This window comes from Stenella coeruleoalba, assembly GCF_951394435.1.
Source record: "Stenella coeruleoalba genome assembly, chromosome: 10".
NCBI lineage: Eukaryota > Metazoa > Chordata > Mammalia > Artiodactyla > Delphinidae > Stenella > Stenella coeruleoalba.
The window spans coordinates 84,042,760-84,066,562 of NC_137156.1; the positions used below are offsets into that span (position 1 = coordinate 84,042,760).

The 23,803-nt window shown below is 44.2% G+C and overlaps 1 protein-coding gene across 9 annotated transcripts in view; it reads right to left on the reverse strand.

The window, feature by feature from the left end:
• Positions 1–23,803, reverse strand: part of FRMD4B (FERM domain containing 4B) — a 335,623-nt gene that overhangs the window by 129,096 nt on the left and 182,724 nt on the right. The window contains exons 1-2 of one of the 9 annotated variants that reach the window (XM_079933828.1): positions 16,890–16,963; positions 14,325–14,410 (exon numbers count right to left, since the gene is read on the reverse strand). The exons of the other annotated variants lie outside the window; for them this stretch is intronic. The gene's annotated coding sequence lies outside the window, so the exon portion shown is untranslated. Of the gene's footprint in view, positions 1–14,324; positions 14,411–16,889; positions 16,964–23,803 lie in introns of those variants that run through there. 9 annotated transcript variants of the gene reach the window in all.

The window sequence follows — 23,803 nt, forward strand, 5'->3', positions numbered from 1 at the left end:
TGAAGATGGTTTTATTCATTGTTGTGTTTTAATAAACACAATACATGCATAATTATAGGATGAAAAACAAATGATACTAAAGTTAAAATGTAAAGTCTCCATTTTTGAAACTTTGGCCCTCCTTTGTAGTATTCATATCACTACCATAATTAACAGTTAAGAATAGTTAAGACAGGGAGTTCCCTGGTGGTCCAGTGGTTAAGAACCGATCCTGCGATGCAGCGACACCGGTTCGATCCCTGGTCGGGGAACTAAGGTCTCACATGCCGCAGGGCAACTAAGCCTGCGCACCACAACTAGAGCAACTAGAGAGCCCATGTGCCACAACTACTGAGCCCATGTGCTCTGGAGCCCGCGTGCCACAACTAATGAGCCCATGTGCCCGCATGCCACAACTAGAGAGAAGCCCACGCACTGCAACAAAACATCTCGTGTGCCACAACTAAAAAATAACAACGCAGCTAAAAAATACTTTTAAAAAAAGAAGAGTTAAGGCAGTTAAGAACAATTCGATGTATTAATTAGTAATTATATTTAATTTTTTATCACTTATAACTGCAATACTGGGAAATTACTCCTTGTAAAATATTTAAACAATGCATAAAATGCAAAGATCAACTTTGAGTAACTCATGCTCCAAACCTTTCTACCTGCGGAAATTACCACTCTGTCAGATTGAGGAGAATCCTCACAGACCATCTTTAGATGGATTTTCAGATATATACATGTACATGTTAAAAAAACATATTCTCATGTTAAATGTTTTACTTTAATATTATATTGAACATATTTTGAAATGAAGCAGGTACTCTTTTTTTGACTTTTTAAAAATATTTATTTTTATTTAGTTTTGGCTGCATTGGATCTTCATTGCTGCATGTGGACTTTCTCTAGTTGCGGCGAGCGGGGGCTACTCTTTGTTGTGGTGCGTGGGCTTCTCACCGTGGTGGCTTCTCTTGTTGCAGAGCACGGGCTCTAGGCACACGGGCTTTAGTTGTGGCTCGCGGGCTCTAGAGCGCAGGCTCAGTAGTTGTGGCACACGGGCTTAGTTGCTCCCTGGCATGTGGGATCTTCCCGGACCAGGGCTCGAACCCATGTTCCCTGCATTGGCAGGCAGATTCTTAACCACTGGACCACCAGGGAAGTCCCGAAGCAGGCGCTCTTAATATTTGTGTGTGTGTGTGTGACTGCGGTGTCTGTGTATATGCATATTTATATGTGTATGGTTTTTTTCAATTGAAGTGGAACTATGCTATACTTACTGTTTTGCCCCTTGCTTTTTTAATTCAATATTTCTTGGAAATCTTTCCAATGTCAACACATATAGACCGACCTCATTCTTTATAAAGGTTCTATAGTATCAAATCATCGTGCAGACGTATTTAATGAGTCTCCTGCTGAGAAACACTTAGACTGTTTCTAGCCTTTTGCTGTCATAAGCAACGTCACATTAAATTTTGCACATCCAGCTTTGTCCATGCATGTGGAATTGCTGGGTTACTTTTGAAAAGCATCGGCAGCACTGTGTCTCTTAGGTGTTGTACAAAACTATAAGACCTTGGGAATTCCCTGGCAGTCCAGTGGTTAGGACCCAGCACTTGCATTGCCAGGGGCCCAGGTTCAATCCCTGGTCGTAGAACTAAGATCCTGCAAGTCACCATGACTTGGCAAAAAACTGAACAAAACAAAACAAAACTATAAGACATGTAAACTCAGATACATATAATCCCAATTTAAAAAGAAAATTTCTTCCATTACTGAGAACCAACTACATACTTAGCATTGCTCTAGGTGTTTATAATCTTATCTCTGAGCTGCATAGTCACCTCCTGGGATTGGGGTTGTTGTCCCCAATTCAACAGATGAGAAAATTGAGTCTCAGAGTGGGATAAGCAATCTGTTTTTAATGTGAAAAATACTAATTACAATATCTTACTTACATGTTTGATTGAGCTCTGCTCTAAAAGTCTAGAAAGTAGCTCAGTTGACTAGAACGGAGATGTGGCCCATAGGAACCTCAGAAGTAGCGCTAAGAGGTAAGTGGGAAGCTTTACGTTGCCCCATGGCCACTGATTATGCCCTCAAACTCTGTAAAGCCAGGTCACATACACATCTCTGGTGGCAAGAGGAAAGGGAACCAATCTTTGTCTCAGGCACGAAACTGGGAACTTTATGGAAATTATCTCATTAAAGCTCCACAAAAATCTACAATATGGCAACATCCCCATTTTACAGACAAGGAAGTCAAGGTACAGAGTTTAAGGTTAATCATTCAAATTTGCCTGGGCAAGAAAAAAGCAAGGTAAAATTTGAATTAATGTCTAACTGAAAAAAAAAAAAGTCATCTTTTTTCTACTCCTCTATACTACAGGAGGAAATCAATCAATGTGTCAGTTTAAATCATTTAATCTCTTTTGTAAAACCCACACAAGCAAACCCTAAGTACATGCCCTACAGAACAATCAAATAATACTCAGAAGATCCACGGAAACAATATGAATCCATTAAGGGATATGTCAAAACTCATAAAACATTGCAAGGTATTCTGCTGTTGCACAACCCAAATGAATTTATTTCCTGATTTAAAAAAACATCCTTTCTCCTTTCTGGTTTTCTTTGGATCTCCCTTGATCTAGTCAATGTGCCTTTTGTCAACACACAATTTTATCCTAGAGAGTTTAATAGTGAATTTTTTTTTAGGTGTATCTGTCCACCTCATGACAACCATGGGCAGTGGTGCCCATGTCTGTACAACTTGATTCTACCCCTTTGGCCTCAGTTGATTGGATGAGGGCAAAGACACCTGACCTAAGCTGGGCCAGTCAGAACCTCAGTCCAGGGAATCTGGAATTGAGTCTGAGTGGATGAAAATATGGTGGTTGTGGGGCAGCCACTGTCTGCTGCATGTGGAGAGAAAGGAAAACCATCTGCAGAGAGAATGAAGAAGACAGGGAGCTAGAAGGAGGCCAGAGAAATCACGCAGCCTAAGAGGAAAAGCTTCAGAATTGCTGTCAGGGTCCCTACGTCTTTCCAGTCACTTCTAGCCCGTTCCACTGGTCTGGGTGAATCCTGTTCTTTTTTTTTTTAATTTATTTTTTAATTGACGTATAGTTGATTTGCAATGTTGTGTTAATTTCTGCTGTACAGCAAAGTGACTCAGTTACACACATGAGTACATACTTTTTAATACTCTTTTCCATTACGGTTTATCCAGAATCCTTGTTCTTGAGTTCCATAAAACATCCCTGTATTCCTTCAATGAATCCACTTTTTCCCTGCCTCCCTCTCTTAAGCTAACTTGAGTTGGAGTCTGCTTATTGCAACTAAAAGCATCTTCATACGACACCACAGGTATCTATACCTAAACTAAGGCAAAAGATCCCAGAGGACACACTCCCCGGATGATGTCATTCATATGGTAAAATCATCTGCTCAGAATCACTGATACTCCCATCACGGACAATACAGCAGCCAAGAGAGAGGCTGACATCTGGGGTGGGGGGCCCGGGGAAGGGACTAAACAAACACCCCACCATGTGATGTGATGATACACACACACAAACTGGAGAAGGGCAGTGCAGATGAACTGGGGAGAAACTGCTACAGTTTTATGCCCACACTGGCACACTTGAATCCTGGCATATCTGAGCCCACAGTCCTCACCAAGCCCTTTCCTACATGGGAGGATGGCTCCTCCGGGAGCTCAAAGGGCTAATTTGATCATTAATAACCACAGAAAAACCTGCCCTTGTCACTTAAATCAAAAGTTGAAAGGTGGTGGATGTATCTTGTTGGTCAAAACAATGCTTATGAATAAATTTCAGTTGCTGCTATTAGAAATCAGGAGATGCCATTTTAAAAAAATTTAGATGGTAAGGTCTAGAAACACTGGGCTGGATTTCCTTCATGGCCACATGTGGCCAGGGTAGGGCAGAACAGCCCCCTCTGTAGGTAGTGTTGGTGGTCTCTGGCTCACGCATGTGTATTAGCTGCCAGGTTCCTGGGAGTCCTACTATGTGAATAAGAAAACTACATTCAAGTTCACTCTGTACCAGGGAAGAGACACAACCAAACGTCAAAGGAAGGCCTGCTGTGCACCAGGCAAAGGATTTGATACCTGACCCTCATTAACATAAAGTATTCCAAAATAACTGACCAAAAGTCAGGTAGTCCTAATCCAGACCTTCCAGTGTAACAGGGTTTCTAACAAAGTTAACGGGGATAAAATTTCAAATCCAAGCTATGTGTGAACCAAGTGTGAACCAATGCATTTATGTGATGGCAAGAGAAAAACAGAAGAGACTTCAGAATGAAAATACCATTCATGTTCTCTTCTTTTAAAAAAATACTATTTCAATCTCTACACAAGCCTATGAAAGCAGGCATCCTCATTTCAAGCACCAGGAAACTGAGGCCTGAGAAATGATGGAACTTGTACAAGCGTTCTAAGCCAGACTTGGGCTCACAATCATATTTTATCTCTTACTACCTCTGTTACCTTAAAAAAGTTACTCAGTCTTTCCAAACCTCACAAGCAACGTCCTGACAGCTTTTAATCTGACACTCTTGAGAGTGAAATATACCGCTTCTGAGGACCACATTTATTATAGTCCCCACGTGCTTTAAAATTAACAAGCAAACAGCTAAACTTTTCTGTAATCCATTTATCCTCCCATTTAAAAAAGAAAAAGCTTTTTAATGGGAGGAATATTACGAACCCATTTTAAAGAAGATAAATGACAGGTAAAGTTAAAAAGTACATGGTGGAAACATTCTCCAGAGATGATGGAGCAGAAATAAAAAGAGAGAGGGGAACACTAGTTCCTGTGTCCTTCCATGACCCTGCCACCTGGCTAGGCATTTTATTTATTTATGTATTTTTGGCTGCATCACGTGGCATGCGGGATCTTAGTTCCCTAATCAGGGATCAAACCCATGCCCCCTGCAGTAGAAGCACGGATTCTTAACCACTGGACTGCCAGGGAAGTCCCTGGCTAGGTATTTTAATAATAGCACTAGCAACACAACCAGCAGACGCTTTCTACATTCCAGGCACTGCACTAATCACTTTACATGTATTAACATATGCAAGCCCTTGTGATACTCACATGAGACAGGTAATCTTATCTCCCAATAACACAGGAGAAGGAGGTTACTAGAGAGATTATAAATAACAAGATACATAAATGGCAGAACTAGACCCAGACTCAAAGTCCAAGCTCTTAACCACTTAGCTACCCACTAGGTACTCCCTACACTATAAAGTGACAAATTGTGGGAAAGCCTTCCCACGGAGCCCATTTTCAGGAGAGGAGATGAGTGGGTAGAAAGGGAAAAACAATGCGTCATAAAGCAGGTGTGAAAAGTCATCTCAGTTCCAGGGCAAAATCATTTGACTAGAATTAGTTAGAATTGTAGAACTTAGAGTCTTAGAAGGGATCTAATCACCACCGCTTATTTGGAACGTGGGGAAATTAAGGAAAGATGTGCCTGGTGCCACACAGCAAGTCAATGTGAGCCCCAGGATTAAAACTCAGGACTCTGGAACCTAAAAAATAAAACGAACTAGTGAATATAGGAAAAAAGGAACAGACTCACAGATATAGAGAACAAATTAGTGGTTACCAGTGGGGAGAGGAAAAGAGGGAGGGGCAAGATAGGGTAGGGGATTCACTGGTACAAACTACTGTGTATAAAATGAATAGGGGGCTTCCCTGGTTGCGGAGTGGTTGAGAGTCCACCTGCCGGTGCAGGGGACACGGGTTCGTGCCCCGGTCCGGGAAGATCCCACATGCCGCGGAGCGACTGGGCCCGTGAGCCATGGCCGCTGAGCCTGCATGTCCAGAGCCTGTGCTCCGCAACGGGAGAGGCCACAACAGTGAGAGGCCCGCATATCGGAGAAAAAAAAAAGTCTACAAGGATATATTGTACAGCACAGGGAATATAGCCAATATTTTATAGTAACTTTAAATGCAACATAATCTTTAAAAATTGTGAATCACTATGTTGTACACCTGAAACTTACATAATAAAACTCAGGACTCTGTCTTCCAGGCCCGACATGAGGTAAGCATGAGGTTACTCAGCTGCTAAATACCACCTTATGCAAATGCACTTCTTTTCCCAACAAATGGATGTTTCTTTTAGTTTTTTAAAAATACCGTAAACATAAAAAGAAAAAAAAACTGGGCATTTCTTACTTATTTTCAAACATGACTCCCACTGAAGCTTTCTCTTCTAATTTCATCCACAGGCGTTATATTTGAAGGGAGCTGTTCATGGATCACAATGATTATACCTACACATTCAAAATCACCTTTGAGCCCCACAGAGACCATCAGAGCAGTTTCGGATTTGGCCCCTACCCAGTGACAGCTAATAGCAGCAATGCCTCGCGTGGAATAGAAAAACATGTAAGAAATTGATCTCTTTGGAAAGTTTCGCTTGACACCCACCCAGACTTGATACCCTTCCCACCACCCTCTCCCGTCTTCAACCTCCGGAAATCGGAGGTTAAAATTGTGCATGTTGGATTAAAACTCCCACCTCAGTGGCTGCCCTGCGTTTGCTCCCCAGATGATAGAGCAGGTCCTCAGAGGCTAAGCGCTGAGTGCTGGTGGAAGGACCTTCTCCATCTGGTCAGTGGTTAAATGAGGAAGATCAGAAGGGAAGTGAGAACTGGCGAGAACTCTGGCTTCATGGGGTGCGCTGATGTGCAGCCTATAGTGGGGTTCAAGTCTGTGTGAACTTCACCCTCACGCCCCACCAAATCCCAATCCCACTACCTGATTCAGGAGACGAGAGCAGAGAATCGGTAAAACAAACAAAAAACAAACGAAATAAAACCCAAAAAACCCCCTAAGGCAAGTCAAGATAGGGCAGGGTGGGATCATTCCTAATGACTGGGGGCAGCTTAGAAAGCAACAGGAAATACCAAAAAAGGACCAGAAGCCCAGCCTACTTTGGTTTTGCTTTAGTAGCTCTTTGGAACACGGAAATATAAAAGCTTGGTAAGGAAGCAGCGAGCTTCATTTCCTCTCTCTCATTCCCTTTTGACCTTTTCTGAAAGTTCAGCAAAAGAGGACCTGTCTCATTAAAATGACATCCAAGATTTTTTGTGGGATGACCTATCCACCATCATCATTAGAGTCTAATCTTGCCTGGATGTGTGCAAAATCAGCTACCTAACCAGGCTTGGTGCTTCTGAGTCCAATTTCCGTATGGCCCTGTGAATGATCTCTTCAAAATACAGATCCAATCCCTTCACTTCTCTGCTTAAAAACGCCCAGGGGCTTCTCAAGCCATACAATGGAGAATCCGACTCCTTGCCCCGCTCACAGGGTCCATGTAACCTGACTCACCACCCTCTCTAACTTAATGTCCAACCCATCTGCCTTGCCTGGACACACCAGCCATACTGACCTTTTCCTTTTTCTTATCTTTATATTTATTTATTTGGCCACGCCGCATGTGAGATGTTAGTTCCCGGACCAGGAATCGAACCCACGCCCCATGTAATGGAAGCGCAGAGTATTAACCCTGGACCGCCAGGGAACTCCCGACCTTCTTTTCTTCCTCAGAATAAAGGCTTGTTCCTACTTTGAGACTTTGCATATGCTGTTCCCTCTGTCTGGAATGCTCTTTTCCCAGATCACAGCACGACTGGGTGCTTTTGCATCTTTTAGATGTTAAATCAAATGTCACCATCCCCAAAAGGCCTTCCCTATCCTCAGTGTAAAGTACAGCCTGGACACTGTCTCTCATACCACACTGCTTTATTTTCTTTGTAGCTAGTATTTCTTTTTGGTTGTTGTTTGTTTATCCTCTATCTTTCACCACCAGAATGTAAACTCCACGGGAGAGGCCTTGGTTGATTTGTTTACCATTGTATCCCCAGGGCCTGGAACAGGGCCTGGTACACAGTAAAATGTGGGCAATAAATCTCTGCTCAGGGGAGGAATACTTTAACTGGTCAGAGTCTAGACACAGGTACCAATGAAATATTCACAAGTGATTTAAACATGTAGAGCATAATGTAAAGTGAGGATGTTCCAAAAACACCTCTCAAGCCTTGACCCAGACAGACTTACACATTTAAAAAACAAGCTTTCCACCCAGAGAACAAGGTGAGCTATTAATTCCTCACGAGATGAGACATCCTGGAGGAATTGGAGAGAGGGACGTATCTAGGACGTTCTTACTTTGGGATCTATTGAGTGGACAGGGTTTTAGATTTCACCCACATGATGTCAACTCCAGCTGAACAGGGTCCCTTTATATCATCTCTGGGTGCTGAGTGAATATGAGCTATTGACACTCTCATTCAGAGAATGGCCTAGACTGACACAGATGTCTCCAATCCCAGTCAGCTGCGATTTCCCCTCAAGGTCTTTCAAGACGGTGCCTGCCCTCCCAGTGTGCAATCACTGGGAACTTCTTTTTTCACTATCAACCAACCATTCTCCTAGCTTCTAGGAAGCATGTAGGACATGTCGCACGAGTGCTAAGCACTTCATGTGGGTAGTATCTTCCTTCATGCTGTGAACAACCCTAGGAGGAAGAAGTTTTATTGTTGAGATTTTATAGGTGGCAAAACTGAAGGGCAGAGAGGTTCAGTAACTTATCTAGGGTCACGTTGCTGTGACCTGGGGTAGAATCTCAGGACCATTAGTCGTATCAAAGTAGGACTCTTGGGCGTCCCTTGCAGGTTCACTGGGACTGGAGTAGGAAAACGAGAGACAGTAAGTAAGGAAAAAGCACCCGTGGCATAAAAGAAGCAGAAGAGGAAAGGAAAATGGGCCGGGGTGGGGAGAGTGAAAAAGAAGGGGAGAATTCAGTTAACCAAATATGAAATTGAGTAGCTGAGTAATCTGCCTTAGAAAAAATGTTAGTAAGTAACTGTTGCGGTGGGCTGGCTCTTTCCAGAGACCTTTCTTTTATTTACATGGGCCTTTTAAATTCTCTCATGACAACCCTGTGAGGTAGATTCCAATCCTGCTTCACTGTGTAGGTGAGAAAATTGAGGTTCAGAGAAGGTAACTGACGGACCCCAGCCCACAGGTCTCCACTGGGTCGAAGAGCTAGAAGGAGGCAGAGTAGGACTTAAATTCAGGCATCTGATTTGCAGTTTGCCCTGCATGGCCGTGTTACACGACTTCTGTTACAACGTTATTTCCCACCCATTCGTCTTTTGTTTTTTTAGAAGTATTTATTTATTTATTTATCTATCTATTTATTTATTTTTGGCTGCGTTGGGTCTTCATTGCTGTGTGCGGGCCTTCTCTAGTTGCGGTGAGCAGGGGCTACTCTTCATTGCAGTGCGCGGGCTTCTCATTGTGGTGGCTTCTCTTGTTGCAGAGCACCGGCTCTAGGCGCACAGGCTTCAGTAGTTGTGGCTCGCGGGCTCAGTAGTTGTGGCTCACGGGCTGTAGAGCTCAGGCTCAGTAGTTGTGGCTCGCGGGCTGTAGAGCTCAGACTCAGTAGTTGTGGCACACGGGCTTCAGTAGTTGTGGCTCATGGGCTCTAGAGCGCAGGCTCAGTAGTTGTGGCTCATGGGCTTCAGTAGTTGTGGCTTGCGGGCTCTAGAGCGCAGGCTCAGTAGTTGTGGCTCAGGGGCTTCAGTAGTTGTGGCTCACAGGCTCTAGAGCGCAGGCTCAGTGGTTGTGGCGCATGGGCTTAGTTGCTCCCTGGCATGTGGGATCTTCCCGGACCAGGGCTCGAACCCGTGTCCCCTGCATTGGCAGGCGGATTCTTAACCACTGCGCCACCAAGGAAGCCCCCACCTATTAGTCTTATATATTAAATCACACATAGCTTAGGCATTTTACATATCATCTTGATCACCAAGCATGTTCTGGAAAAGCTTGATCTAGATTCACCAAACCACAGCTGCTTGGTTCCTGCCACTATCTGAAAGCAAGGTCAGAGGTTTGCAAAGGTTTTCGTAATCACCTTTCCTCCTGGCCATACACTGAAGAAATATGGGCGGCCGCTAATGTGTTTGTTAATGATTTTCAGTGAGTATCAGGATGGAATTAACCCCTGCCTCTTGTGCTGCCAGCCCTGTCCTGCTTATGTGAACACTCTGGGTGTAGGATGATTACCTATCGGTTAGGTGGCTGCCTGGGCCTAACTCTGTTATTCTAGTCTTAAGATGCAGTCTAGCACACAGTGCCATTAATTCAATGTGGAGAAGCTCCAGATCGTGTGTTCATTCATTCACTCAACCAATATTTACCGAGCACCTCCAAAATGCGAGCACTGTTCTCGATACTAGTATATATTTGCAAACGAGATCCACAGGGCACTGTCTCTGGAGCTTGTCCTACAGTGGGATTTCTCAACGTTGGCACTACTGACATTTGAGGCCAGTTAATTCTTTGCTTGGGGGGGTGCCCTTGTGCACTGTAGGATGTTTAGCAGCACCCCTGCCTCTACCCAACAGATGCCAGTACTCCCTCCCTCCTTGCAACAGCCAATGTCTCCAGACCCTGCCGAATGTCTCCCGGAGGACAAAATCATCCCTGGTTGAGAACAACTGCTCTAGAGATAAGGAGAAGAAAAGAACAATGGTGGTAGGGTAGGGATAGATTAGAAGTTTGGGAATGACATGTACACAAGGCTATATTTAAAACAGATAACCAACAAGGACCTACTGTATAGCACAGGGAATTCTGCTCAATATTCTGTAATAACCTAAACGGGAAAAGAATTTGAAAAAGACTAGATACATGTATATGTATAACTGAATCACTTTGCCGTACACCTGAAACTAATACAACATTGTTTGTTGTTTTTTGGTGTTTTAAAAAATATTTATTTATTTAGGCTGCACCACGTCGTAGTTGCCGTACGTGGGATCCTTGTTGTGGCATGCAGGATCTCCAGTTGCCATGCAGGATCTTTTATTGCGGCATGCGAACTTCCTAGTTGCGGCATGCGAACTCTTGGTTGTGGCATACACGCGGGATCTAGTTCCCCGATCAGAGATCAAACCTGGGCCCCCTGCATTGGGAGCGCATAGTCCTACCCACTGGACCACCAGAGAAGTCTCTAACACAACACTGTTAATCAATTATACTCCAATATAAAATTTAAAAAAAAAACAATTAAACAAGGTATTTTCAGATAAGAATAGGGCTCTCAAATAGCTCAACTGGCAATGCAGTTAAGTTCTGAGCACGTGCAAAATGCACTTCGAAACTCACTTCTTACCCAGGAAGCACGTGACTTCAGGAAGTGGATGAGGAGAACTTAAATTGGACCACTGCTCTTGACGGGTGGCTCCCAGGAGAGATTGGAGGGATAACCCTGTTTTCTGGATGTTAGCATACAACTGCTAGCCCCCTTTCTGCCTGGCAGAGGCTGGAGAAAAGCAAACAAGAAAAGCTATTTCTGTGGCTTCAGCACCAACCTGGCAAGCAATTTCAGTCAACTTTAGCAGACATTCCCCGGGGAAGGCATTCTCATAAAAGACAATCCCTTATCAGATCATCTCCTGATCTCATAAGGCTGGTGAAAAGAAAAGCCAGGTTTGAAAGAGAGAGAGAAAGGGAGAGAGAGAGAGGAAGAGAGAGAGAGAGGGAGAGAGAAAGGGAACAACTTACTAAGTCTGGAACGGAAGGCCACCAGGAGAAACCAGCCTGGTGTCAATGAGGTGCACACAGGATTTAGAATCAGGAGGCTTGGGTTTGTGTCCCAGCTTTGCCATGTAACTAAGAGTATGGCCTGAAAATCAGAGTCTCTCTCTAAACCTCCATTTCTGCCCCTGTAAAATGGGTAAGAATCAATCTCATTTAGCTTTGTTTGTCTCTTGTATTAATGCAGGTTGAACCTAAAGTTTACTTCAGAAGACAGTCCTATCACCTGTCATACGCTCAAGTTAATCGGCACCGATGATGCGTTAGGGTCTGTGCTAAGCCTGACACGCTTTATCAGCCCTACCGTACTGCAGTGAGTCTTATAATTAGTGGAAATGATTTGTAAGCTGTTGAGTGCTATTATGTTAACTGTACATGGTTATTTTAAGCTGGTTCAACGGTTGTTTTTCTTAAGGAAAAAGTTCTGCTGGGTTATTAAGAGGTCAAACTGTCACACTAGAGCTGAAGACTCAAACTGCCAGTGAAACCCTGGAGAGAGCAGGCAACCCAATAGCTGGAGATTAATTCCATTCTGATTTCTCAGTGATAATCAACAGATTAACTCAAATCCACCATTTGGAGCTGCCTGTGTGCACAAAGCTGGGGAAACTCTTGCAAACTCTTGCTCTGTACCTGATGGCCACCAAATGGTGTCCTGGACTAGCTACTCTTGTTTTCACCAACACAAAACGGAAACGAATATATGTTGACTGCCTTGTCTATGTCCTGTGCTTTGGCGTACATTTTATCCATTGAATTCTCACAACCATCCTGCCACGCAGACATTTTTGGCCCTTTGTTTTACACCAAAGAAGCTGAGACCCCAAGAGGTTGAAAGCGACTTGCCCGAGGGTCCCAGCTAATAAGGGGCTGAGCCAGGTTCAAGAAGGAGCTCACCAAAGAACAAGGGGAAAAACAGGTGACATAGCTTCATGAAAACAGGGTTCTCTGTATAAATTCATACTCTGCCTCGTTTTCCAATTAGAAACTCGGATGAGGCACTGATGAGAGACTGTCAAATGTTTATTTTCAGAAAACCATGCAGGATATTTCTGCTGCTTTTTTTTTTTTTTTTCCAGAAAGAAACATCCTCTTTACTTAAAACCAGTCGTTAGGCTGTATTTTTAGGTATCGTGGTACAGTATCGATGAGTCAAAAAAGAAAAGAAAAAATGGGAGGGCACAGACACTGTAAACAGGAAAAGTCACAAAGTGGAACCAAGAAAAGCTGAGAACACAGCCCATGGGCCATGGGAGATTTTCGTTCTTGTCTGCATTTCAGGTTGACCAGAAAAGAAGTTCTCCGGTCGCCGGGTAGAAAATGGAAATTTTAGCTTCAGTGATTATGCAAGTAGCAGACACCCTGTGGTTTGGAAACTTTTTGCTTTGCCAACTCAGTTTTCTCTTTTCCCGTGAAAAACAGCCTGTAGGAAGGAGCGAAAGTACTGCGTCTTTCAAAAACTTGAAGATAAAAACTTCAAGACAAGCACAGCTCGGGTGGAGGGATTTTAAAAATAAACTACCATACTTGTAATTTAAAGATACTCTGGGTACTGTTTATTCAGTGAAGCATATTTGGAAATCTGGACTCAATATAAGCCATCCACAGAACAAACAAATCACATATATTGCCCTGAAAACCTAAAAGTGTGCAAAAATTAACTAGAAAACCTAAATCAACTTTACCCTAATTTTAGAGGACACGCTTACTGTCAGAGTTTTCATGTTTCAGTTTTTTCATCAGCTTGTTAGAATGTCTCTGCTTTATGCTTTTCAAAATCTCTTCGTTCTTTGGGGTTCATGTATATAAGGAGAGGCTGAAATAAGTCCTTAGGGAGGTTTATAATGAATACAAATGGATTCTACTAGGTCCAGAGTCCTAGCTTGGTGGATAGAAATGTCATATTTGGGTAGGGGATTTAGGAAAGCATTACCAACTAATGAAAACAAAAAAGTCAAACTCATTTGGGCCAATATAGAAAAATTCTTAATGTCCAAGACCCATTTTACCATCACAGAACAAACCTTCCCCCACTCAACCCAGATGCTTCTAATACTCGGTGATGAAACTTTAATGTCGCCTAATGCAGGTTGTGTTTTCAAAGAGGATTCAGTCTTTTTTTGAGGCTAACATGGGATTCAAAGATTAAAACAGAGCAAATCATAAACTGGAAGGCCACAGGTCAAGATGAGAGAAATTTGAAATAGGAACCCAAGAAGACTTCTGCGTGAGCACCAGGAAACAGAATGAGGAGAAAAGAATCCTTTGAGGGAGAGAATGGTGATGTGGAGCCGTCTCCTAACAGCTCATAAGCATCTACTGTCCCATTTTCAAGCTGGTTTTTAAGCACAACCAATATTAAAAATTAAAGTATGTCCACTTAAATCGAAATAAATTACATTAAAAACAAGGGTAATAAATGCTCACTAAATTGGAAATAAATTCATCACTTTCCAATTATTTTACTCCCTTTTACTATTCTCTTTGCTCTTGAGGTTTTCAATGTCTAGTGAATCAGTGAAAGCAATGCTCTTTAATGGTACCTAATGCTCATCTTTCCCCAACTCAGTGTTGTGACCTTGGTAACATGAAGTCGGTCAAGGTGAGAGTATTTACACCATGGAAATTGGCAAATACAACCAATCAGTGCCCTTTTCCCCAGACAGCTGGTTGTTAACTACTTACCAGCACACCACTGGGGAAGTTCGATGGGAGAAGGAGGTCTGGGGGCAGGGTGCTGCTCTGAGCTCTAGGTCAAGATGTTGAGGCCACTGAGAGACCACATGACAAAGAGGAAAGAACAGAGGCTTTAGATTCCGACACAACTGTTCAAAGCTCAGCTGACTTAACTTTCCTAGGACTTATTTATTACATCTCTAAAATGGGGCTAGTAATGCCTACCAACAGAGCACAGAGCTTGACAGAGGCCAACATAACCGGGGCTTGTTATACTTTATTATTGTACTTGAAAAAATCCCCAGGGGACAAGCTCATTGCTGAGGTTCTCCTGACCCAGGACTACAACTCGCATATCAAATGTTCAGTGTCATTTGCTTTCCCTGTTCTTTTGCTACTGGAATGTAAGTTTCATTTGCTGCTGCTTTCCTAGCCCCTAAGACGGTGCCTAGCCCATTGTGGAGCTAAATAAATATGTGTGGAATAAATGAATTTCCCTTCATTTCCAGCTCCTGATTCCCCCCCACCCTTTTTTTTTTTTTTGGTACGAGGGCCTCTCACTGCTGTGGCCTCTCCCGTTGCGGAGCACAGGCTCCAGACGCGCAGGCTCAGTGGCCATGGCTCACAGGCCCAGCCGCTCCGTGGCATGTGCGATCTTCCCGGACCGGGGCACGAACCCGCGTCCCCTGCATCAGCAGGTGGACTCTCAACCTCTGCGCCACCAGGGTAAGCCCCTGATCCACTTTTGAGTTTTCTGCCTATTTCTACTGTTAAGGTCTCATCGGCAAGTGAGGGACTCCTCGGCTTCTTAATGGCCAGATTCCTTCTGGAATCTATCAGACCATTGGAACTCTTCTGCTAAAGCACGCCACTGTGACCTTAAAGCCTCGATGAAAGACGTTTCCACCTTTTTCATCACAAGCAGAATTGAGCCTGTGTCATTATGCTCTGTCGGCAAGTTTCTCCCCATTTCTATTCCTGCTCTGAAATAATCTCAGTTCCGTTCTGCCCCCGTCAGAAGGGACCAGCCTTGTGAGAGGAAATCTCACCCGACACTTGGGGCTGTAACCAGGGAACCAAATATCTCCCCCTGCGGCCCTGCCTCAGTGTTGTTTCTTACATGTGCTCTCATAGAGCAGCATTTCTGAAGGTTGGGGGTGGTGGTGGTGTGGTCCTTTAAAGAAGGATGGCTGCCTCTCGTAAGAGTGGCCTGGATGGTGGATTACGCAAAGTCATTGGAAAGTCATCAATTTCCAGAATTTCTAGTGCTTTTCTGATCATACTTGCTCTAGTCGGGGCGGGGGGGTAAATCAGGTTGGAGCCGCCCATTCAGCTACTTGGTTCAGGGCAGTGCTTAGGCGCAGCCCCTCACAAGTCCAGTGGGCATGATGCCTGTTCCTGGTGCTGCCTCGAACTGGCTGGACACTTCAGGGAAGCCACTTACCTTCTTTGAGTAGCTGCTGTAAAATGGGGATAATTTTGCCTAAGTGCAATATAAGCATCCCATAAGAAGCAGCCCTTACTACCCTTTAAAGTATAGTATATTATTTAAGAAGTGTGATGGTCAAGACCATAGGTTCTGGCGTTAGTCAGACTTGGGTTTAAATCCCAGCTCTCCTCTATAGCACCTGTTGGTCTTACACAGATACTTCACTTCTCTTGAGCCTTGGTTTCCTCACCTGAAAACAGGGATAATAATAGCACCCCCCTGCCCAGGGCTGGGAGGGTCACATGAGATAATATACATAAAATGCTTAGCAGAGTGTACACTTTACAAATGGTAATAACATGTAATATTATTATACTTTTCACTAATAAAAACCAGGTAATTGCTACAGGCCCCTTCAGTGTGGGTGTTCTCAAAGGCCACGTTCAGGTACTGAGCAGGTGGTGGGCAGGTTCTTTTCTGTCCCTGAACTCTACAGAAGAGAAGGAAGCAAGAAGCTCCGGCCATGTATAAACTTGTTCTGAACGTTTCAATTAGTAATAATATCACCTTGGCTGTCTGGAGTGCTTTAAACTTTCAAAGTGCCTTGGCCTCTATTTCTCCTTTGAAACTTTACAGCAAGTTTTGATGTGGCAGAAGTGTCATATCCCTATTTTTCTCTGTTAATTCATATCCTTTTCATACTTCAATTGAAGTATATTTGATTTATAATATCATGTTAGTTTCAGATGCATGGCACAGTGAGTCATTATTTTTGCAGATTATCCTCCATTTGTCATATCCATATTTTACAGATGAGGCCATGAAGGCTCAAAGAAGGGAAGTGACTTGTCTGTGGTCACACAGCTAGACAGAGCCAGATGTAGAGTTCCTTCTTTGTACTGCCCCACACCATCTCCTGGCCCTTATAAGAGTATTCACGAAAAAAGTAAAGTTAAAAGAAAAAACAAAACTAAAATATAAGCCAGCTCCTGCCTGCAATGCTTCCTCCTGTGCATTTTACAGTGGGAAGGCTCCCAGGACATTCAATTAGAATTGTAAACGAGGATGCAGTGCTCCCAACCCAGGGGTGCTCTGGGGAATCTGCAGTGCTCCGTCAGCAGGGTCCTGCTGCCTTGAGCACTCACCTTGTCAGTCCCTGAAGCCTTTTTTTTTTTTTTTTTTTCGGTACACGGGCCTCTCACTGTTGTGGCCTCTCCCGTTGCGGAGCGCAGACTCCGGACGTGCAGGCTCAGTGGACATGGCTCACGGGCCCAGCTGCTCCGCGGCATGTGGGATCTTCCCGGACCGGGGCACGAACCCGTGTCCCCTGCATCGGCAGGCGGACTCTCAACCACTGCGCCACCAGGGAAGCCCCTGAAGCCTTTTATTAGACTGAAATCAGTGAAGAGAAAAGCACTTTTGAAGAATTGGAGAATTTTACAATAGCCCTGCAGATAAAAGTCTGAGGGGAATGATGAGGAGTCAGACTTGGGAAGATCTGGAAAAAGAACATTCCAGACAGAGGCCCAAGAAGTGCAAAGGCCCTGTGGCAGGAATAGGCTTCATTTGTCACACAACTTTTTTTTTCATGATTACACTCTTAAGGAGCTTCTCTAGACATTTATTTTTCCCCTTATGCCCTCCTCCCTCATGAAATTTTAATATCACAGATATATTGTATATCTATTGGGTAGAGTTGAGCTTTTGAAGTCCACAAACTACTGTAATATCAGAGGTTTTAATGTTTGCCCCCAAGAACCAATTTTCACCCTCCTTGGAGAAAAGCTGTCCCACTGAGAATGCGCAGTTTAAGAAAAAAGTAGCAGCAAACGTGGCTGGAGCTTGGCACCAAAAGGGAGACTACAGTAGACAAGGTCAGGGGACCAATGAGGGGCTCATGAGTGGTCCTCAAAGTGTGGTTCCCGGACTCACAGTGTCACTATTAACTGCAGCTCGCTAGGAATGTGGAGTGGCGACCAACCATCTGTGTTTTAGCGAGCCGTCCAGGTCACTCTGTTGCATGCTGAAGTCTGAAAACCCCTAGGCTATATCAGGAGTTAGGAGTATGGGTCCTATTGCAAAGGCAGTGGGAGGCCATTGGAGGCTTTTAGGCAAGGGGGAAACAAGATCGGGGGACATTTGTAAAGGATAACTCTGGTTCCTATCAGGAGATGAGACTGGGAGTGGGGTGGCAAAAATCAAAGAGAGAGAGAGAGAATGACAAGACTGTTGCATTGGTCCTCATCCATAAAATGGACATACACATATGACCAACTTTATCAGCTTGTTGTGAGGGTTAAATGAGTGAGTACTTGTCAAGAACTTGGCACAGTGCTTGGCACCGAGTGACTATTACTTATAAAAAATACCAAAACTATTCTGTTTTACTCTTAATTCTCTCTTCCAAACTCCTACTGGTTAATATCCAGATTCCCCCACTCCCTTCAGATCCCTCTATTTTTGCCCGTGTTACCAATTTAGCCGGCGGGCGGGTAACATATCTCTGTGGGCTGGTAAATCTGTAACATGTTTACAAGGCTACTCCAGGTCATGGTGAAGGTCCACAGTGTTCTATTCAGTTTCCTTTCTTTTTCATTTTTCCTATGAGATTTAATGTTGGCCTAGAAAATGAAACTTCATGTAAAATCTGAGTTTTAGAATCACTTCTATCATTAACTTTGGACAGTTTTTGCATCTGTAAAATAGGAAGTGAGATCCGCAGGGTTAAGCACGCACTTTGGCATCAGGCAACCCAGGATGCAAGACCTGACTCTGACAATTAGCTGGTGGGACTCTGGGCCAGTCATTTAACCCCTGTAAATCGGTTTCTTTATCTGAAAAATATCGATAGTAACAGTGTCTAACTCATGGAGTTGGGGCTGAAACACCAGAACAGGTAGAAAGAGCCCAACACAGCACCTGTCATTCTGTTAGCCACGATGAATGATGATGACAGTTGGACCTGCTATAGGCGCAGTGTGGCTACGTGGACCACTAAGAAAAATGTAATTCCGCAGCTCCCAGAAAAGGCGGAAAACATATGGGCTTGGAAAAGACATCAGTGGGACAGACTGATGACACAGATAAAACATCCTCGAGCAGGATGCTTTGTGCATACACAAAGGTAAATGGATCTGGAATAATCTAGCCAGATCAGGAGAACTTCCCTCCATGTGTCCATCTCACAGGAATGGGAGGTTCCCGAGAGGGTCTTCTTGACTGAGGGGGTCTAGCTTTGGAGCTGACCCGATTCAGTTGGAAGAAAAGCTTCCATCACCCATGCGGCCCACCTCGTCCTGCACCGCCTGCTCCCTGCCCACCCTTCCCCTGGTCTTGCACTCTTTTCCCTTTTGCCCTCTGGGCTCCAGCCACACTGGTCTTCTTCTAGTTCTTCTTTGTATGATCTCCTTCCCAGCTCAAAGCATGAGGGCATTTGGAAAGTGCCTGGCTAAACCAATTTACCCTTAAAAACACAGATTAGAAGTGAGTCTCTCATAGAAGCCATTGTGTAGTGGTTAGGAGTGAAGACTCCGAACTCAGATCACCCGGGGTTCAAATCCTGACTTAGACGGTTTGCTAGTGGCACCACGTGGCCAAATGACCTCATCTCTTTGTTACTCTGTTACCTGATCTGCGTAATGGAAACAGTACTGGTGCCTTGCTACGAGCTTTGAATAAGCTGATGCAGAGTGTGTGGAATAGCCATAACTCTTACTCTGAGTGTTATGTGTTCCTTTAGCTCTCTAAACTGCTCTTCCGCAGCACTTTACACAACTGTAATTAAAGAATGATGTACTTTGTTATATAATATCTGCCTCCAGGGACCCTATCTGTCTTCTTAATCCCTGGACCCCCGAGCTTATAGCTGGCACCTTGCAAAAGCAGCTGCTCAATAAATGTCTACTGGATGAAAAAATGGAGTTGCTTATTCATTTTTTAAAAACTGAGACCACAACGGAGACTTCTTGTTTCATATAAAACATTTAAAAGCTATCACGAGTTGATGCGTAGTTTCCTTTAAAAACAAGGAAAAAAGAATAATGCAAAGTAAGAGCTGTGGCATGTCGGACCTCAGCACTTGTTCTAATAAAGAGGGGTGCCTGCACTTGAGGTGAGCGCTTGGTGACGTGCGCGGTTACTACGAACAAGCTCCCAGTGCTGCAACTGAAATATAGTGGTTACTGCGAAACCTCTGCAGATTTTCAGGTGAATCCTTCAAGTCAGGTGACTGTTCTAATGGTGAACAGAGCAATTACTTACAGGTCCCACTAGAGTCACCTTACTCTCAACACAAGGCCAAGTACCAAGAGGGTGCCTGCCTCACCCACACCCCCATTGTTGGTAGAGGTATAACTCCTCTCCGACGAGCAGTATAAACAGCTACGGAGGAGGGGGTGGCAGGACTTGCTCTTACGTTCTAAATACCTTCTATGGAGCCCGTGTCAGTTCCAGGATCACACACTTCTAGAGGGTTCAAATAAGGTTAAGTGCTAAGGAGTTCCAAAAAGCTCATTTCTCGGTGTCACGCACAGAGGCCAGCTAGTTTCTCACCATTTCTCTGAAAGATACATACATTTATTCCATTTCCTCAGCTGGGATACAGGAGCTCTTACAAGTCTATTAGTGCTGGTAGAGGAGTTTGCAAACACCTTCCTCCAAAGTATAAACAAAATGTGCGTGTGAGAATCTTTCCAGGAAGACTTTCTATAACTTCTGTCAGATTTATATTCTGGGTCCACGTCCTTAAAATGGTTTAGAGGGCTTCCCTGATGGCGCAATGGTTGGGAGTCTGCCTGCCGATGCAGGGGGCACGGGTTCGTGCCCTGGTCCGGGAGGATCCCACATGCCGCGGAGCGGCTGGACCCGTGAGCCATGGCCACTAAGCCTGCGCGTCCTAAGCCTGCGCTCCGCAACGGGAGAGGCCACAGCAGTGAGAGGCCCGCGTACCGCAAAAAAAAAAAAAACGTTTAGAACTAGATCCTTAAAATGATAAACACTTGACCTCAAACCCAAGACGGAAGTCTGCAAGAGACATACTGCAGTTGATTACTTATTTGTGAACTTGTGCCCCGTGAAATACAGACAAATGTCTGCAGGGTCAAGAGATCTCATGTGTCCAAAAGGACGGAAGGCTGATGGATACCCTGACAGTGACAAGATGTGGGGTAATGAATAACTGATTCACATTGATGCTATCATGAGCATGAAGGGCCCTGAAAAAAATTACCCATTCATTACTTTGAATACTCAGTCTTCTGGTGGTGTTTACATATTTTCATATGTATGTACCCTTGTTTTTATTTGCTGTACTTGGGATAGACGTATAATAATGTTACTTAATAATATTAATTGCCCAGGCTTCCCTCGTGGCGCAGTGATTAAGAATCCGTCTGCCAACGCAGGGGTCACAGGTTCGCGCCCTGGTCTGGGAAGATCCCACGTGCCGCGGGGCAACTAAGCCCGTGTGCCACAACTACTGAGCCTGCGCTCTACAGCCCGTGAGCCACAACGACTGAGCCTGCGCTCTAGAGCCTGCAAGCCACAACTACTGAAGCCCACGTGCCTAGAGCCCGTGCTCCGCAGGAAGAGAAGCCACTACAATGAGAAGCCCACGCACCACAGCTAGAGAAAGCCCGCACACAGCAACAAAGACCCAACGCAGCCAAAAATAAACTAATTAATTTAAAAAATATATATTAATTGCCATTTACTATGTGCGTCTTCAGTGCCAGAGGCCAGCTCTAATCCCCTCAACAACGTAATAAGGTCATTTCAACTGTGCCTGTCATAAGGCCAGAGGGGGTCACTCAGTTCATAAGTGGCCAAGCAAGATTTATGTGCTAAGACTCCTGCCACTTCCTCTCCCCCTTTCATTTGGATAGAGCCTACCAAAAACAGAACCTTTACCAGTGGACTCCTGAATGCTTTACAGTGTCACTGTTCGCTGGAATTGACACTGTTCCATTTCTACCTAAGAACACCCGTCAGTTTAATCCTTTGACCTCAAATCATATTCATGACATTCCACTACTCACAGCCATTTTATGTCAACAGCTTTTCCACTCCCCAAGAGTGAACAGTAGATGAACTAAAAGTCAAGCTTGGAAGAGCTACTGAGACTCACTGGAGAGTTCCAGTTTGCACTCCCCCACTGGACGGAGCTTCATATAGGGGCTGCGTCTCATTCACCTTTGTAAGCCTGAGCCTGGCACACCGGGTGGCGCAAGACACACCCAGGAAGTATGTGTTGACTTCTAAGGAATTTGGAATCCAAGGAGCAGTGTCAAATTTCAATACAAGAGGTGTATCCATGACCCACAAAGTCTGGATTTCTTCCTGGATAGCATCTCCATGTCTGATTTCAGTTTGCAGTTTGGGGAATTTCTCCATTTCCAACTTTGCCTTCTTCCCATTGCTGCTACTCACAGGCTGTCCCTGGCTCTACAGGCATCTGAGTCATATAGTCCATGCCCTGAATCCCTTTTTGTGAAAAGGAAAATATCAGTGGAAAGGAAGAAAGAGGGGAGAGAAGAAGGAAAAGGGGAGGAAAAGAGGAAAGAAGAGAGGGAGCGGGTGGCTAGCAGAGAGGGAGAGACAGCTGCAACTGATCTGTAAAGAACCTGTAGTGACTTCAATTAAAGTTAGAGCATTTCGAAACTGAAAAGGGGCCTCAGCACGAGACTAACTTCTTCACCCACAAATGTGGGTTCGGAGGCCTGGATAGGAAAAATCAGCTCTCCAAGGCCATAGAGCTTATCAGTAAGGGGCAGACTTAGACCCGGAATCCAGTTCTCTCTCTCACACTGCTCTTCAGATAAAGATTTCCTATTGTGGAAGGTCAGCTTCTGGACTAACCTCATTCCTGACTGGAAAAACTGAATATGAATACCTCTAATAGAAAGGGTGGTGTACAGTCAAATCATGAAAAAACGGGTACAAACTCTGCTGACTTGTTCATTCTAACTTGCAAGGATAGAAGAAAACCAAAAGAGGAAATAAACCAAGACAAGAGGACAGAAGTGAACATGTACTTTACAGCCCTACCTACAATGGCTTCTTTAAGGGAAAAAAACACATCTAAAATAAACAGAGAATGTGCCCAATATCACCCTTTGCTTTCACTGCTTTTATTGGAAGGATAAACTGTTTGCCTAAACTTGGCAGATTATACTAACATATGTTAATGTATATTTTACCTGTACTCAGCTTTATCTTTCCAGTTTAGAAAAAGTCTTCCATTTAAAAATTTTCATAGTTTTCCAGCATTAAGCAGGAAAAAGTCTTAACTGGAGCTTCATGGAATTCAGATCAGGGACAAACAAATGTGTCTCATACTTGAATTATGATGTTGGAACAGGCCTCTACAAAGAGCTAACTAAATATATTCAGGTTCTGACAATATTTTCAAAGCAAAGAGAAAGTGTTTTAGTACGTTTTTACCAAGTACTACAGCTTGTTATGACAGTGACAAGGCTGCTGGTTCTTTTTCTCGGGGTCCTTCGTGTACCTGCCCACTGGTTTCTGCCAGCAGTTGGAAGCAGTCCATAATAAGAAGCAGAGCCTCCTTTGGGACGCAACTTCCACCTTTCTATTCCAAGATAGAAATGAGTGCATGAGAAGAAACTCATGCTGCATGAACTGCAGAGATGCTGGAAATTAGACAAAGCCATCAGCTGGTCCTAGAGACAGCATTGTGGTGGACACAGCACAGACTCAGGACCCAGGAGAGAGGGCTCTAGCCTGTGCCCTGCCCCTAATGGGATAGGAGAGCTTAGGAAAATTCCTCCACTACTATGGATTTTCATCTACTCAGTAACAGCATAAGGGGACTGGATGACTCCAAAGTGACTTACAAGGTTTTTTCCAGCTCAAATATTCCACGGCATGAATATATTTAACAATTCTACTCAGGACTTCCCTGGTGGCACAGTGGTTAAGAATCCGCCTGCCAATGTAGGGGACACGGGTTCGAGCCCTGGTCCGGGAAGATCCCACATGCCACTGAGCAGCTAAGCCCGTGTGCCACAAGTACTGAGCCTGTGCTTTAGAGCCCGCGAGC